At 38.9% G+C, this 15007-nt stretch overlaps 1 protein-coding gene across 6 annotated transcripts in view; it reads right to left on the minus strand.

Annotated features, from left to right (window-relative positions):
* The window catches only part of Oxr1 (oxidation resistance 1), a 432963-nt gene that overhangs the window by 223959 nt on the left and 193997 nt on the right, over positions 1-15007 (minus strand). Inside the window, exon 1 of one of the 6 annotated variants that reach the window (XM_055626280.1) lies at positions 14334-14351. The exons of the other annotated variants lie outside the window; for them this stretch is intronic. The gene's annotated coding sequence lies outside the window, so the exon portion shown is untranslated. Of the gene's footprint in view, positions 1-14333; positions 14352-15007 lie in introns of those variants that run through there. 6 annotated transcript variants of the gene reach the window in all.

The following is a 15007-nucleotide window of genomic DNA, read 5'->3' on the forward strand; positions in this document are numbered from 1 at the left end:
ATAGCCAACATCAACGTAAAATGAGAGAAACTCAAAGCAATTCCACTAAAAATAGGAGCAAGACAGGGTTCTCCACTCTCTCCATCCCTATTCAACATAGTAATTGAAGTCTTAACTAGAGCATTAGGACAACTGAAGGAGATTGAGGGGACTCAAATTGGAAAGGAAGAAATTAAAGTATCTTTATTTTCAGAGGGTATGATAGTATACATAAGTAATGAGAAAAATTCCACCAGGAAACTCCACCAGCTGATAAACACTTTCAGCAAAGTACTAGGATGAAAAATTAACTCACAAACATCAGTAGCCCTTCTATATATAAATACCAAAGAAACTGAGAAAGAAATCAGAAAAAAAAATACCGTTCACAATAGCCTCAAATAATATAAAATATCTTGGGGATAACTCTAACCAAGCAATTCAAAGACTTGAATGAAAAATTCAAGATACTGAAGAAAAGAAACTAAAGAAGATAACAGAAAATGGAACGATCTCTCATGCTCATGGATCAGTAGAATTAACATAATAAAATGATAATCCTACCAAAAGCAACCTAAAGATTCAATGTAATCCTCACCAAAATTCCAACATGATTCTTCAGAGATGTTGACAGGACAGTTCTCGGCTTCATACAGAAACAGAAAAAAAAAAAAAAAAAAAAAAGAAAGAAAGAAAGAGAAAGAGATAAAGAGAGAGAAAAAGAAGACAGAAAGAAACATGATAGCTAAACCAACAGAAAGGGAACAGATGGAGGAGGGAGCCTTGTAGCACATCTTAGAATCGCCATTCCTGACTCTAAGTTGCACTACAAAGCTATAGCACTAAAAACAGCATGGTATTGGCACAAATACAGACATGTTGACCAATAGGAGAGAACTGAAAGACCCAAACATAAGTCCACACACCGATGGACACCACATCTGACTGTTGGTAAAGAAACTAGAACCCCGTGCTGTAAAAAAGACAGCACTTTCAAAACATATGCTGATGGTCAAACTGGATGTATGCATATAGAAGAATACAAATAGTTCCATATCTATCACTCTGCACAAAACACAAATCAATGACCCCAACATAAAACCAGTTATACTGAACCTTAAAGAAAAGGAAACAGGGAATATCCTAGAACTTATTTGCACAGAAAAAGAGTTTCTGAACAGAACACCATAGCACAGACCCTAAGATAAACAATTAATAAACGGAGCATCACGATACTGAAAAGCTTTTGCATAGCAAACAATGCCATCATTTTGACAAATCAGCAACCAACAGAATGGAAAAATATTTACCAACTACATATTTGATAGATGGCTAATATCATATGTGTGTGTGTTTAAATATATATATATTTATATATATATCTAATTTTTTTCGATATATATATATATATCGAAAAAAATTAGATATCAAGTGGGGAGGAAGAACAAACAGAAAGTTAGGGGAGGGAATACAGGAAGAGACAGCTTAAAATTAAGGGCCATTTGAAGGGTCATATGGAAACCTAGTACAGTAGAAACTTCCTAAAATACAGACACATGTGAAGACAATCTAAATCAAATCAAGTAACAGGAGAGACAGAGTCCCAGCTGAGCATCCTTCCCACCAAATGAAGCTTCCAGTTCTGGAATTGGGTTATACCTAATTGAGTTGTTGGCCAAGGGGTTACCATGGAACTCTCAAACAAACTCTCAAACTCTCAAACAGAAGCTGTTCTCGAGACAATAGGCTGCTCTCCACAGACTGACAGCAAGGCCACGCTGCTGATGCCAATACCTAGAAAACTCACTGAAAATAGAGAAATCAAGGTGGTGCCTACACAGCACTTCAGCCCTTCATTTGAGTCTTTGGGACAGGCAGGCACTCTGCATGCTACTAAAAGAGGAACATAAATACCAAGCCCAGCTACAAGCCCCGTGATCTACAATGGTGTCCTCAATGGAAGATATGCCAGGGCAATGGTGGCACAAAGCTTGTGGGAGTAAAGCTTGCAGCAACTGATTTGATTGAAGGCCCACTCCACAAAATAGAACCCACGCCCAAGACTGCTTGGGTGACTAATATGAGAAACTAGATATCCCAGAGACCTTGAGTAAAACCAAATACTATTGGTCTTAAAAAAACAAGGACAAAAAAGTTTAACAGTGATAAAGTTACTAATAAAAGTCTACTGTAATCATAGATCAGTGAACTGTTCAGCTGTCATTAGAGAAATGTTCTAATGTTCTGTCTTGAAGCAGACAGAATAAATACAAAGCCCAACATCCAGACATGTAGAGAGAGGAAAACATTTAACGCTCAGCCCTAATGTGATGTTGCCATCAAATCCCTCCCCTTGGAACTCAGGAAACCCTGAAGAAGAGAAGGTGGGAAAAGTATAAGAACCAAAGGGAATGAAAGACACATACCCAGAGATGCACACACACAAAACAAAAACAAAACAAACCCCACAAACACAAGGCCCTCTAAATGAACATTAACAAAGGCCATATGAACTCACAGAGACTGAAGAAGCATGCACAGGGCCTGCATGGGGCTAGATGAAGGTCGTCTGCTTATAAATTATGACTTCCAGTTGAGAGTTTTTATTTGATCCCTGCGTGCTCAAACAAATGGGTCTCTGATTCTAGTGCTTCTCTCTTGGTCTGTGTTCTTCTGTTGATTTGTCTCATCTAACTTTGAAGTGATAGCATTTGTTCCATCTTACTATGTTTTATTTTGTTATATTTTTTTAAAAAAGAAATCATGTTGCCCAATCCAACATAAATCTAAATTTATTAGAAGCAAATTTTTGCAGTTTAAATATTAGTTGGTTTTGTTTGGTTGGTTGCTTTTTCGAGAGAGGGTTTCTTTGTGTATCTGAGTAACCTTATCTGTCTTGGACTCACTTTGTAGACCAGGCTGGCTTCAAACTCAAAGCGATCCGGCTGCCTCTGCCTCCCCAAGGGCTGAGATTACAAACCTGCACTGAACTACCTTTTAAAAATACTGATATTTGAAAAAGTGGGTCTTCACGAAAGCTGGGAATTCAAGCAACTGGTTTATTTTAGTGCATGTTAATGAAGAATAATTACGAAACAGTTAACCAAAAGGGCTACTCCTGCCTCCACTTCTGGAGATGGCAGTGCTGACATAAAGGAACAACAGGTGTTTATGAAAGGACAATTTCCTCTTCTAAAGAAGTTGGAGAAAGGAATTATAGGAAAGTAGGAAACATTCTGCAAGATAACCAGTTGGGGAATAGACTGAGCTGTGTTTCTGATTGACATCTTACTGGTATACTGCAAAGGACCAGAGTGACCATTATCCATAATTGGATCCAACATGAAACTCTCAAAGACTTCATTTTTAAACAAAAAACAGGCAAAACTATACACAGTATTTAAAGTGTGAACAGGGCCACTCCCACATTATTACACTGATAACAACATGAAGCTACAGCCAGCTCTTTTTTATTTTATTTATTTATTTATTTTTCTTTTTATTATTAGTTACATTTTGTTAACTCTGTATCCCAGTTGTATCCTGCTCCCTCATTCCCTCCCAATTCCACCCTCCCTCCCTCATCTCCTCCCTGCCCCTTTCCAAGTCCACTGATGGCGGGGGGACCTCCTCCCCTTTCATCTGATCCTGTTTTATCAGGTATCTTCAGGACTGGCTGCAAAGTCCTCCTCTGTGGCCTAGTAGGACTGGTCCTCCCTTGGGGGATGGGAGGTCAAAGAGCCTGCCATTGAGTTCCTGTCAGAAACTAGTCCGTTCCCTTTACTATGGGAAACCAATTGGTTACTGAGCTACCACGGGCTACATCAGAACAGAGGTTCTAGGTTATATCCATACATGGTCCTTGGTAGAGTGTCAATCTCAGAAAAGACCCTGTGCCCAGATATATTTAGTCCTTGTGGAGCTTTTATCCTTTTCATGTCATACTAACTCCCCTTCTTTCATATGATTCCCTGCACTCTGCCGAATGTTTGGTTATGAATCTTAGTATTTGCTTTGAAACACTGCTAGGTAGAGTCTTTCAAATGCCTTCTGCGATAGACTCCTGTCATAGGTTCAATGCACATCCCATTTGTCTTTCTAAGTGAGGATTGATCATCTTACCCTGTGTCTGCTTTCTTGATTATCTTCTTTAGGTTTATAGATTTTATTATGTTTATCATATCTTGTAGGTATATATGTTTGTCTTTCTCCTTCTGGGATACTTCACTCAGAATGATCTTTTCTAGATCCCACCATTTGCCTGCAAATTTCATGATTTCTTCCTTTTTGATTGATATAGCCGGGACTTTTTTTTTCTTTTTTTTTTTTTTTAATTTTATTTTTCTTTTTAGTTACATTTTGTTAACTCTGTGTCCCAGCTGTATCCCGCTCCCTCATTCCCTCCCCAACCCCACACTCCCTCCCTGGTCTCCTCCCTGCCCCTTTCCAAGTCCACTGATAGGGGAGGACCTCCTCCCCTTTCATTTGACCCTGTTTTATCAGGTATCTTCAGGGCTGCCTGCAAAGTCCTCCTCTGTGGCCTAACAGACTGCTCCTCCCGTCGGGGGGGGGGGGTCAAACAGCCTGCCCTTGAGATCCTGTTAGAAATAGTCTGTGTTCCCCTTACTTTGGAGAACTACTTGGTTACTGAGCTACCACGGGCCACATCCGAGCAGAAGTTCTAGGTTATATCCATAGATGGTCCTTGGTTGAGTGTCAGTCTCAGAAAAGACCCTGTGCCCGGATATATTTGGTCCTTGTAGAGCTCCTATCCTTTCCATATCATACTAACTTCCCTTCTTTCATATGATTCCCTGCACTCTGCCGAGGGTTTGGTTATGAGTCTTAGTGTCTGCTTTGAAACACTGCTAGGTAGAGTCTTTCAGATGCCTTTTGTGGTAGACTCCTGTCATAAGTTCAATGCACATCCCATTTGTCTTTCTAAATGAGGATTAATCACCTTCGCCTGTGTCCACTTTCTTGATTATCTTCTTTAGGTGTGTAGATTTCATTATGTTTATCATATCTTGTAGGTCTATATAAGCGAGTATATACCAAGTTTGTCTTTCTCCTTCTGGGATACCACACTCAGAATGATCTTTTCTAGATCCCACCACCTGCCTGCAAATTTCATGATTTCCTCCTTTTTGATTGCTGAGTAGTATTCCATTGTGTAAAAATACCACAATTTCTGTATCCATTCCTCCGTTGATGGACATCTGGGTTGTTTCCAAGTTCTGGCTATTACATATTTATCACCCTGCACAAAACTAAAGTCCAAGTGGATCAAGGACCTCAACATAAAACCAGATACTCTAAATCAGTTGGAAAAAAAAGTGGGGAACAGCCTAGAACTCATTGGCACAGGAGACAACTTCCTGAACAGAACACCAACAGCACAGGTTCTAAGAGCAACAATCAATAAATGGGACCTCATGAAACTGAAAAGCTTTTGTAAAGCAAAAGACGCTGTCATCAAAACAAATAGACAGCCTACAGATTGGGAAAGAATCTTCACCAACCCTTTATCTGACAGAGGGCTAATATCCAGTATATATAAAGAACTAAAGAAGCAGAAAAGCAACAAACCAAGTAATCCAATTAAAAAATGGGGAACAGAGCTAAACAGAGAATTCTCGAAAGAGGAACATCGAATGGCAGAGAAACACTTAAAGAAATGCTCAACCTCATTAGCCATTAGGGAAATGCAAATCAAAACGACCCTGAGATTTCACCTTACACCCATCAGAATGGCCAAGATGAAAAACTCAAGTGATAGCACATGCTGGAGAGGTTGTGGAGAAAAGGGAACCCTCCTCCATTGCTGGTGGGAATGTAAACTGGTTCAACCACTTTGGAAGTCAATCTGGCGCTTTCTCAGACAACTAGGAGTAGTGCTACCTCAAGACCCAGCTATACTACTCCTAGGTATATACCCAAAATTTGCTCAAGTACACAACAAGGACATTTGTTCAACCATGTTCATAGCAGCTTTATTTGTAATAGCCGGGTCTTTTAATAATGATTGTTTTAATGTAATCTAAGTACTGAGCATATTAACTTTTTGAAAACTTTATTGTATGATTTTGTCTCTTTCTTAACATGTGCTATAATATATTAAATAACCTCCATGATAAATTTAATGACTTTTACCCTACTCATTTCAGTGACTTACTGGCTAATGACATAAAAAAATCAGAGCGACAATGGTTGGAATGAAACCTTTGGTCCTCTTAAGTCTCCCAAACTAAGAGAGCACAGCAAAACTGGCAGGGATGGATGCTCTCCATATGGAGGATGGCTACTGCCCATGAGCTAGAACGGCTTCTTCATTCCTTTCTGGAAAAGGCTACTCTATCAGTCACTGCCTGGGCACCAGGACATGTAATGAACAGAAGCAGAAGAGGCCACAGTGCACTTACTCCTCTGAAGGGACACCAGTAGCAAGTAAGTAAACAAAGCAATGCATAACAATTTGCATGATGGCTTATATTTTATGGTGTTATAGGTAATAAAGTTCTCTTTAACTGAGAAACTTCAAAGTGGCCCACTAACTTAAGCTCTCTGGAATACTTGAGCCTGTGATGCTACAGTCTGAAAGGCCAAAGAAGAAAAGAGCAGTATTTTCCTGCTTTCTCTGCCTCTTTAATACACATATTTCCCAATTGAGACTTGAAGGATAATGTATTTTGTTACTGCTCTTGACATCTGTTTAACCCTCCTCCATTGCTGGTGGGAACATAAACTGGTACAATCACTTTGGAAATCAATCTGGTGCTTTCTCAGACAATTAAGAATAGTGGTTCCTCAAGATCCAGCTATACCACTCCTAAGCATATATCCAAAATATGCTCAAGTACACAACAAGGACATTTGTTCAACCATGTTCATAGCAGCTTTATTTGGAATAGCCAGAATCTTCAAACAACCCAGATGTCCATCAACTGAGGAATGGATACAGAAATTGTGGCACATTTACACAATGGGATAAAAGAAATTAAACACAAGGAAATCATGAAATTTATAGGCAAATGGTGGGAACTGGAAAAGATCATCCTGAGTGAGGTATCCCAGAAGCAGAAAGACACACATGGTATATACTCACTTATAAGTGGATATTAGACACATAATATAGGATAAACCTAAAGAAGCTTATATATACCTTCTGTATACCTAAAGAAGCTAAGCAAGAAGGAGGACCCTGGGTAAGATGCTCAATTCTTACTCAGAAGGCAAATGGGACAGACATCAGAAGAGGGAGAAAACAGGGAACAGGACAGGAGCCTACCAGAGAGGGCCTCTGAAAGACTCCACCCTGCAGGGTATTAAAGCAGATGCTAAGACTAATAGCCGAATTTTGGGCAGAGTGTAAGGAATCTTATGAAAGACATGGAAGATAGAAAGACCTAGAGAGGACAGGAGCTCCACAAGGAGAGCAACAGAACCAAAAAATCTGGCCACAAGGGTCTTTTCTGAGACTGATACTCCAACCAAGGACTATGCATGGAGATAACCTAGAATCCCTGCACAGTTCATGGCAGCTCAGTCTCCAAGAGGGTTCCCTAGTAATGGGAACAGGAGCTGTCTCTGACATGAACTCAGGGGCTGGCTCTTTGATCAACTTCCCCTGATTGGGGAGCAGCCTTATCAGGCCACAGAGGAAGACAAAGAAGCCAATCCAGTTGAGATCTGATAGGCTAGGTTCAGATGGAAGGGGAGGTGGACCTTCCTTATCAGTGGACTTGGGGACGGGTATGGAGGAGATGAGAGAGGGAGGAGGGAGTAACAAAATATATCCTTAAATTTGTCTCAACAAAAAAGTATATGTACAATTATATGCAATAAAAATTGTTACAGACATTAAAAATAAATTAATTAAATAAAAAAACTTGCTTAAGCCTTTGCACATTCTCACAAACAGAACTGTGTGGGTAATTGAAATTACTCCCTAAGAGTTCTGAACTCAACTATTATAGTTGACAAGGAAACTTGCTAAATGCTACCTTCACTTTCCAAATTCCATGAGGGAAAAAGCCTCTCTAAAATTTAAACAATGTTCTTAATTAAATGTATTAAATAATTGTAAATATAGAATAATGAAATATTTAGGTGTGTGGAAGAGCTAAAATACCATGTGATAGTAAAACATTACAAAAAGACATAAAATAATCTCTTAAGAGGCAGCAAAGAACCTTTGTTTGATGAAATTAAAGGCTGTGCAGTTGGTAAGAAGCTGTGCACATTCTGGAAGATGAATTTTTAAGGAGTGAAGAGTAAGGGATCAAGGTAAAAGAAGTCCTGTGCTTGGTGCACAAAGTGATCTGGAAGCCAGAGCTTGGGGAAGTTGTGACTGAACCTGGCTTTACATTGCTCACATCAGAGAAAAGTTCCCAACTGCCCGTCCCACTCTACTCAGCAGCTCTCAACGCTGAGAAGCTCTTTTTCACAACTGAGGCTTTTATAGGCTGAGGAGCGGAGTGCACAGACACTTCAATTCTGAACACAAGCACTCAAACTTTGAGTCTACCTACCCAAATGAAGAGCCACATATAGTGTCCACCTACCTAAATGAAAAGCCACGTGTTGTCTCTCTGAACTATTCCAGTGATGTCCCGGCCTCAGATTTGACAAGTTTTCCTTAAGACCTCACATAACAATCAAATATTCATAATCCTCAATTCCACTGACCCACAATTATACGCCACATTCAGTACACGCTCAATATTTCCATCCACAATTATACGCCACATTCAGTACACGCTCAATATTTCCATCGTTCACAGCACATTATCTCCATTGTTAGGAAAATGGCCTGCCATGACCAGAGACGTTGCAGTTCCGACAGGGAGAAGCTCTTCTTATGGGCAGTCCTTTATTCTATTGCCTCTCTTGTAGGTTGGATCTTACCCTTTTTCTCTTCCTCTCAAAATATGAGGTTCCCGTCTGATCTTCTTTAATCTTCTATTCAACTATGACAAAGCCATGCTTTCTATCTCTCCTTGACTATCATGTTTTGCATCTTTCAATAGTCTTGTTATTCCAGTGGTCTAAATACTACATGTTTTCATGCTGCCTTAAATACAGGAAACTAATATTTTCATTTAACCCAACTTCTTAACTGGAATTAGCCACCCCTCCATAAATTGGTGTTCAAATTATGTCTGCATTATGACTAATTATGTTCCTGAGTTCTGTACCTAACTGAAAAACCAAACCCAAACCCAAACAAATCTACTGTTCTTTTACTATAGTCCTTTGATGGTCGCGTTAGTAGCAGCAATAGTTGATCAAAACTGCAACAGTACAACGGGAATGGTTTCTTTGCCTCAGGATTTCATGTTGATATAACATTAGCCCACCTTATAGTTTGAATGTGAAATGTCTCTGGCTGGCTCAGACGTTTGAACGTTTGGTCACCAGGTGGTGGCACTGTTTGGGGAGACTGACTGTGGGTCCTTTGTGATGGTGGACTACATAACAAAAGTAGATTGGTAGGGGCAGGCCTTCGAAGTGAAATCTACTTGTGGTCTGATCCAGGCTGTCTGCTACCCGATTGATCTCCCTAGATGTGAGGACATGAGGAGTTAGCTATTCCTTCACACTCCTGTAAGTACACAGGGATCCACATCAGCCAGCAAGTCTTCCTTCTCCTGATGGAATGGGCCACTACTAATTAGGAGTCAAAATAAACAGTTTCTCCCTGTGTGTGTGCCTGCCAGTTTCTTCTGTCAGTGCAATGAGAAAAGCAACTCTAACAACATCTAAAAGCCACAATTCCATACGTTCCACTGTGCACCTTAGAGTAACAGCACCTTAGAGTAACAGCACAGGGGTGAGACCACAGGCGACGGGGCACTTCCTGGAACTATTCCTAACCTCACAGGAACTAGCTTTTTAGACTTGAAAAGATTTTCAACATCTTCTTGTTTAAGTTTTCTCATTTCTAAGCTGAGATATTAATACTAGTGTGAAAGATTTACACGGGGATTAAATTGACATTTGGCAAAGGTGTTGGAAGAATAGTTGTCATGTGCTAAGTGCCTTAAAGGTTTTTGCTTTAACCAAAAGCAAGCAAACATGAACAGTCAACCATTTATAATGTATGATATACATGGCCATAATGTCATGCATTATTTATTATATTGATCACAAACAATTAAGAGGAAGGCATCATATTTCCTATACACAGAAGGCTCAACAGAGATGATCACAAATTGATGAAGCTACAATTAGTAAAGCCAGAAACCAGCCAGAACATTTAGAATTGAATTTCACATGCAGAATTATAGGATAGAGGTGAATTTTATCCCTTATTGTCCAGGTCTTATGGGATCCTGAAAGAAGACTTGAGCAGTTGAGTTCTTACCTAGATGATGGTATGCATGATGTGAGACAACTTTAGACAAGAAAGCCATTGTGAGCGTAAGATAGGAGACATATGTGAAGGCGGGTGGTAACGCCAACAAACAGAATTTACAGTGCTAAAAGGAGCTACTCAGATTTACCTGGTGCCAAGTGTTTCTTGTACAGTACTCAAATATGATCCTGTATGTACCTGGATGACTGTGTATCCCAGGGGCTCATCACTTACAATCCTTCTAGTAATTTCCAGCAGGCCATCTGTGGCTCACACATCTCATTACTGCTGGAGAAGCTGTCTCCTAGATTTCTAAAGGAGCTAATGTAAGGGTATTGTTTAAAGTAGTGAAGCTGCTGAGAATGCAGGTTTTCCAAGTTGGGTACTGTGGTTTTTGCAAGAGTCTCAGCTCACTGAAAATGAGCTTCAGGGAGCAAATGCCTAAAAAAATCACATTGCAAATTAAGGGCTTTTGTTACCCCCAGTATACAGTGTAACTGAAAAGTCAGCAGCTACAAACAAACTCAGAAGAAAAAAATCAGGCTTACTCAGTTCATATTCAGAAGAAAAGGCAGATTGGAAACTTATGCTTTAAAACAAGGAAACTTTCTTGGGGTAAAGAAAAATGCCAATCTTGGCTCACTTCATGATTGCAGTAGCCATTTTATTCTTTAAGTTGAATCGGAAATTATAATTTTCATTTGTACTTTCAAACCAATGCAAAAAGCTTAAATCAGAGTATCCTTTGGGAATCCAGATTAGAATTGTAGTAGCTAATAGGACATCAGAATTAGCTTGCTATCATAAAATATCAGTCTGACCTTGTCTTCATTCCAAGAAATTCATGCTTTGTCATACCACAAATATTCACAAATCAGGAAATTGAACAACCAAGCTATAGGTGAAATATTAGTAGAATGAAAATTCCGTGTTAAATATGATTAATTTTAACTTTGAAAGCGGGTCACTTTAAATAAGGAAATAATATAGGAAGATACTAAATCAGTCCTTGCAGTTAAAGCTACTATTATGATAGAAATACTAGAAAATAAATCCTAACCAACTTTTCCTCCCCAGTGTTCAATACATCTTAATGTACAGTGTTCTCATTTTTTACTGAACTTTCATTGAAAAGACACCACGCCCTCTAAGTGTTTCTGCTGGTTTGCTAATATATGAAATATGGCAGCAGCTCAGAGAAAAGAGAATAAACGGCCTTTCTCTTGGAGCTCCTCAGCAGCAGCTCCATTTGATTACGTATACATAAAGATTCTACACATGACGCATGTAGGGACTTGTCACCATTTTACTCTCGGGTCCCATAGTGCCTGGCTCAAAGTAGGTGCTTAGTGAACAGAGTTGAATGGATTTCACCACAGGGAGGTTAAACAGCAAACCATGCAAGAATGCAAGAATGAATATAAAAAAAATACAAATCAACTAAAAGTAAGACTGTTTTCAGCTGATCTAATGATTAATTTAATGAAACTATACAACCAGGCCTTGTTCCCAACTCTCATTAGAATGGAAAATTATTTCACCTCCCTACTATTATAAATTTCAACCACATCATCTCAACATTTTTATATAGTTCACTAACACTTTATATGTTAACATTGATGTGCAGACAGCTTCAATGATAGAACCGTGCAGTCTAAGGAGCCACAACTCTGGAAACAAAGTGCTGGGTTCAAGTTCAGGATGTACTTCTTTTAATAACCTACTATTAAAATACTTTAATAATATTAATAGAAGGATAGATAGTCTTAGAAAAACCATTAAGAATTTTGAACATCATATTTTTGCTAAAAATTTTGAAGCAGCAAATTAGTATTAGTAAAATTTTTATGAGTTTCCCATTCCATGTATTTTCTGATTATGTCATTATATTGAAAGCATTCGCTTTTAAATTGTGCAAATATGCAATTTAATTTGTTTTTTGCCTTGGAACTTCAGAGCCTTTCAGCTGGAAGAGCTTGAAAGAGGAAAAACATTATGTAAATCCAAAGATTAGGGCTTGAGGGATTTTGATGTCAAATTTTTCATATGTTAAAGTCTTCTATAATAACTCTCAGAGCTGAAATTTAATTTCATTACCTCTGAAGAAATGATTTGTAACATATGATTGCTACATCGATTGCATTCTGTTTACTCATTTAAGGAAGAAGAAATCAGAACACATAAGACTATTTTAAGACTTTAGGCTCCTATCCAACCCTACTGATTAAAGGAATCTATTTTTAACAGGGTCTATTACAAAGATTCTGTATAAAGCACATGGACTCTCAGATTCAAAGGAAGTTTTGCTTATAGAGAGCATACGGCAAGTCCAAACTTAATCAAGATATTCTTCTGTGGATAGTGATAATCTGGAGGTTCACAAACAAATTGACAACAAAGACAAAAGGCTGTCCTCTTAATTTTTCAGAGGCACACAAAATAGGAAGAAGAAAAAACAGAAAAATGTTAGTGTTTCACATATACATTAATTTAGAAATTTGATAGAAAACATCTTTCTGGTTTATCTAGCATCTCGGGATCTCTTCAAATCATCCTATTGATAAATACAGAACAACCTTAAGTCATCCTAAATATATTTAAATGAAAATGATATTTTTAATTTTCTTTAAATATTAGATTCTATGATGAGTTACATTATGGATTGAAATGATGTTTTTTAATTGCTAGGAGGTAGCTCAATGGCAGAGCATTTGACTATTATTCATGAGGTTTTACATTCAATCTCTAGGGGTGGCAAAAGAAGAAAACAGGAACTTCTTAAGAAAATGGTTATATTGGAGTTGAGTAGACAAGTTACATTGGTAATGTTCTGGATTTGAAAGGACAAGAACTTGAATTTTATGGAAAGAACTTGTATTAAATAAAAGTCAGCCACGAGTTTGTGCTTGAAATTCCAGTATTAGGAAAGCAGAGACAAGCAGATCCCAGGAGTTCTCTGGCCAGCAAGCCTAGTATGAGAGGGGAGCTGGGCTCTAGACCAGTAAGAGATGTCTCAAAAGATGATAGGGCTAGCAAAAATGTCTCCAGGTAAAAGACTTACTGAGTTTGATTCCTAGAAGCCAGGGAGAAGAACCAGGTATGGGCACTTCTCTCTGCAATCTTCACTACAGCACTCCTATGGTGACAGGGTTGGTAGAGGCAGAAGTCTCAGTTGGTTGCCACCTTCTAGGGCAAAGTGGCAGAAACAAGTAAGACCCTGCCTCAAAATCAGAGTAGAAGGAATAGACTGACTTCTGAAATGCTGTCCACTGCCTTCCACATGTATTCTGTGGCCCACATGTACCTGTACTTACACACACACACACACACACACACACACACACACACACACACACACAAAGACAAAAATGCATAAATAAAAATACATCTTTTGAAAAGGTATGGTCTTTGTTACTTCTATGGTATTTGTTAATGGACTCATTGTTGTAATAAAATGCATTAAAATTGGATCAAACCATGGTTGAATGCATGTCTAATAAGTAGACTGGAGCTAGACCTAAGTAAACATGAGCTGGGTGGTACGTATTGTTCGAACAAGCATTTTACTCTGTGGTTCTCGGTGCTCATAGTTTTAGGTATTGAAGTTGCAATAAAGGAAATAAATCAAGTGGCGTTTTCATGCAGAGAACTAAATACATTAACAGATGCAAGAGAAAAAAAGGAGCAATGCAAAAGTACAGATTCACATACAATTACATTTCCACAAATCCCTATATAATTCTTTAAAAATCAGCACACTCGTGATTATCATGAAAGATAGAGAAATAAAATATGGTTATTCTGGATTGGAAGCCTTTGAATTTGTAGACAACATTTGGCTCAGTGTCAGAGACAGACATGATATCTACTGGGGTTATGCTGACTTAATCTACACTTTAGAAACTATTTCATATCAGGGTTTATCCCATGCATATTTGAACTTCCAGTGCCCTGCACCCTGAGAGTGATATTAACGACCCCTAAAAGCTTGACTCACCAAAAAGTAAATAGATTCACTGGGAAGATACAAACAGCCCAGGAAGCACAGTCTTGAAGACTTCTCACAAACACGTTACCAATCAAGCTTGACAGTGGCACTGGAAGGGTGCTGTTCTGCACTCATCCACTGCGCTGCAGTCAAATGAAAAAAAAAAAAAAACATTTAGTCTGGCCTATATCTTATCTAGTACCCTAGACTAGAGAGAAACTTGAAATAGGACACTCAGCCTGCACCTCTCTGCTCTATCATTTGTGCGATGCTGATAGACTTTCCTTTAATTTTTTTTAATTATTTATTACAATTTATTCACTTTGTATGTGCCTCCCTCCACCCCTCAGTCTCTTGCCAATTCCTCCCTGCTTCCCTCTTCTCCTCCTATGCCCCTCTCCTTATCCATTCCGTTTCTATCTGATCCTAGCCTATCAGGTCTTAATGAAAGCTGGCTGCATTGTCTTCCTCTGTGGCCTGGCAAGGCTACACCCCCCAGGGGGCGGTGATCAGTAAGCCTGTCACTGAGTTCTTGTCAGAAACAGCCCCTGCTCCCCTTACTGGGGACCTCACTTGGAGACTGTTTAACTTCACAAGGTTGTATGTCTATGTATCCGCTCATTGTCAGCTGAGTCATCTTCACTGTTCAAATGTTACCCTGCAAGGATCTTCCTCGCAGGCAT

This window comes from Psammomys obesus, unplaced genomic scaffold (genome assembly GCF_907164565.1).
Source record: "Psammomys obesus unplaced genomic scaffold, mPsaObe1.curated_primary_1811, whole genome shotgun sequence".
Taxonomy (NCBI): Eukaryota; Metazoa; Chordata; class Mammalia; order Rodentia; family Muridae; genus Psammomys; species Psammomys obesus.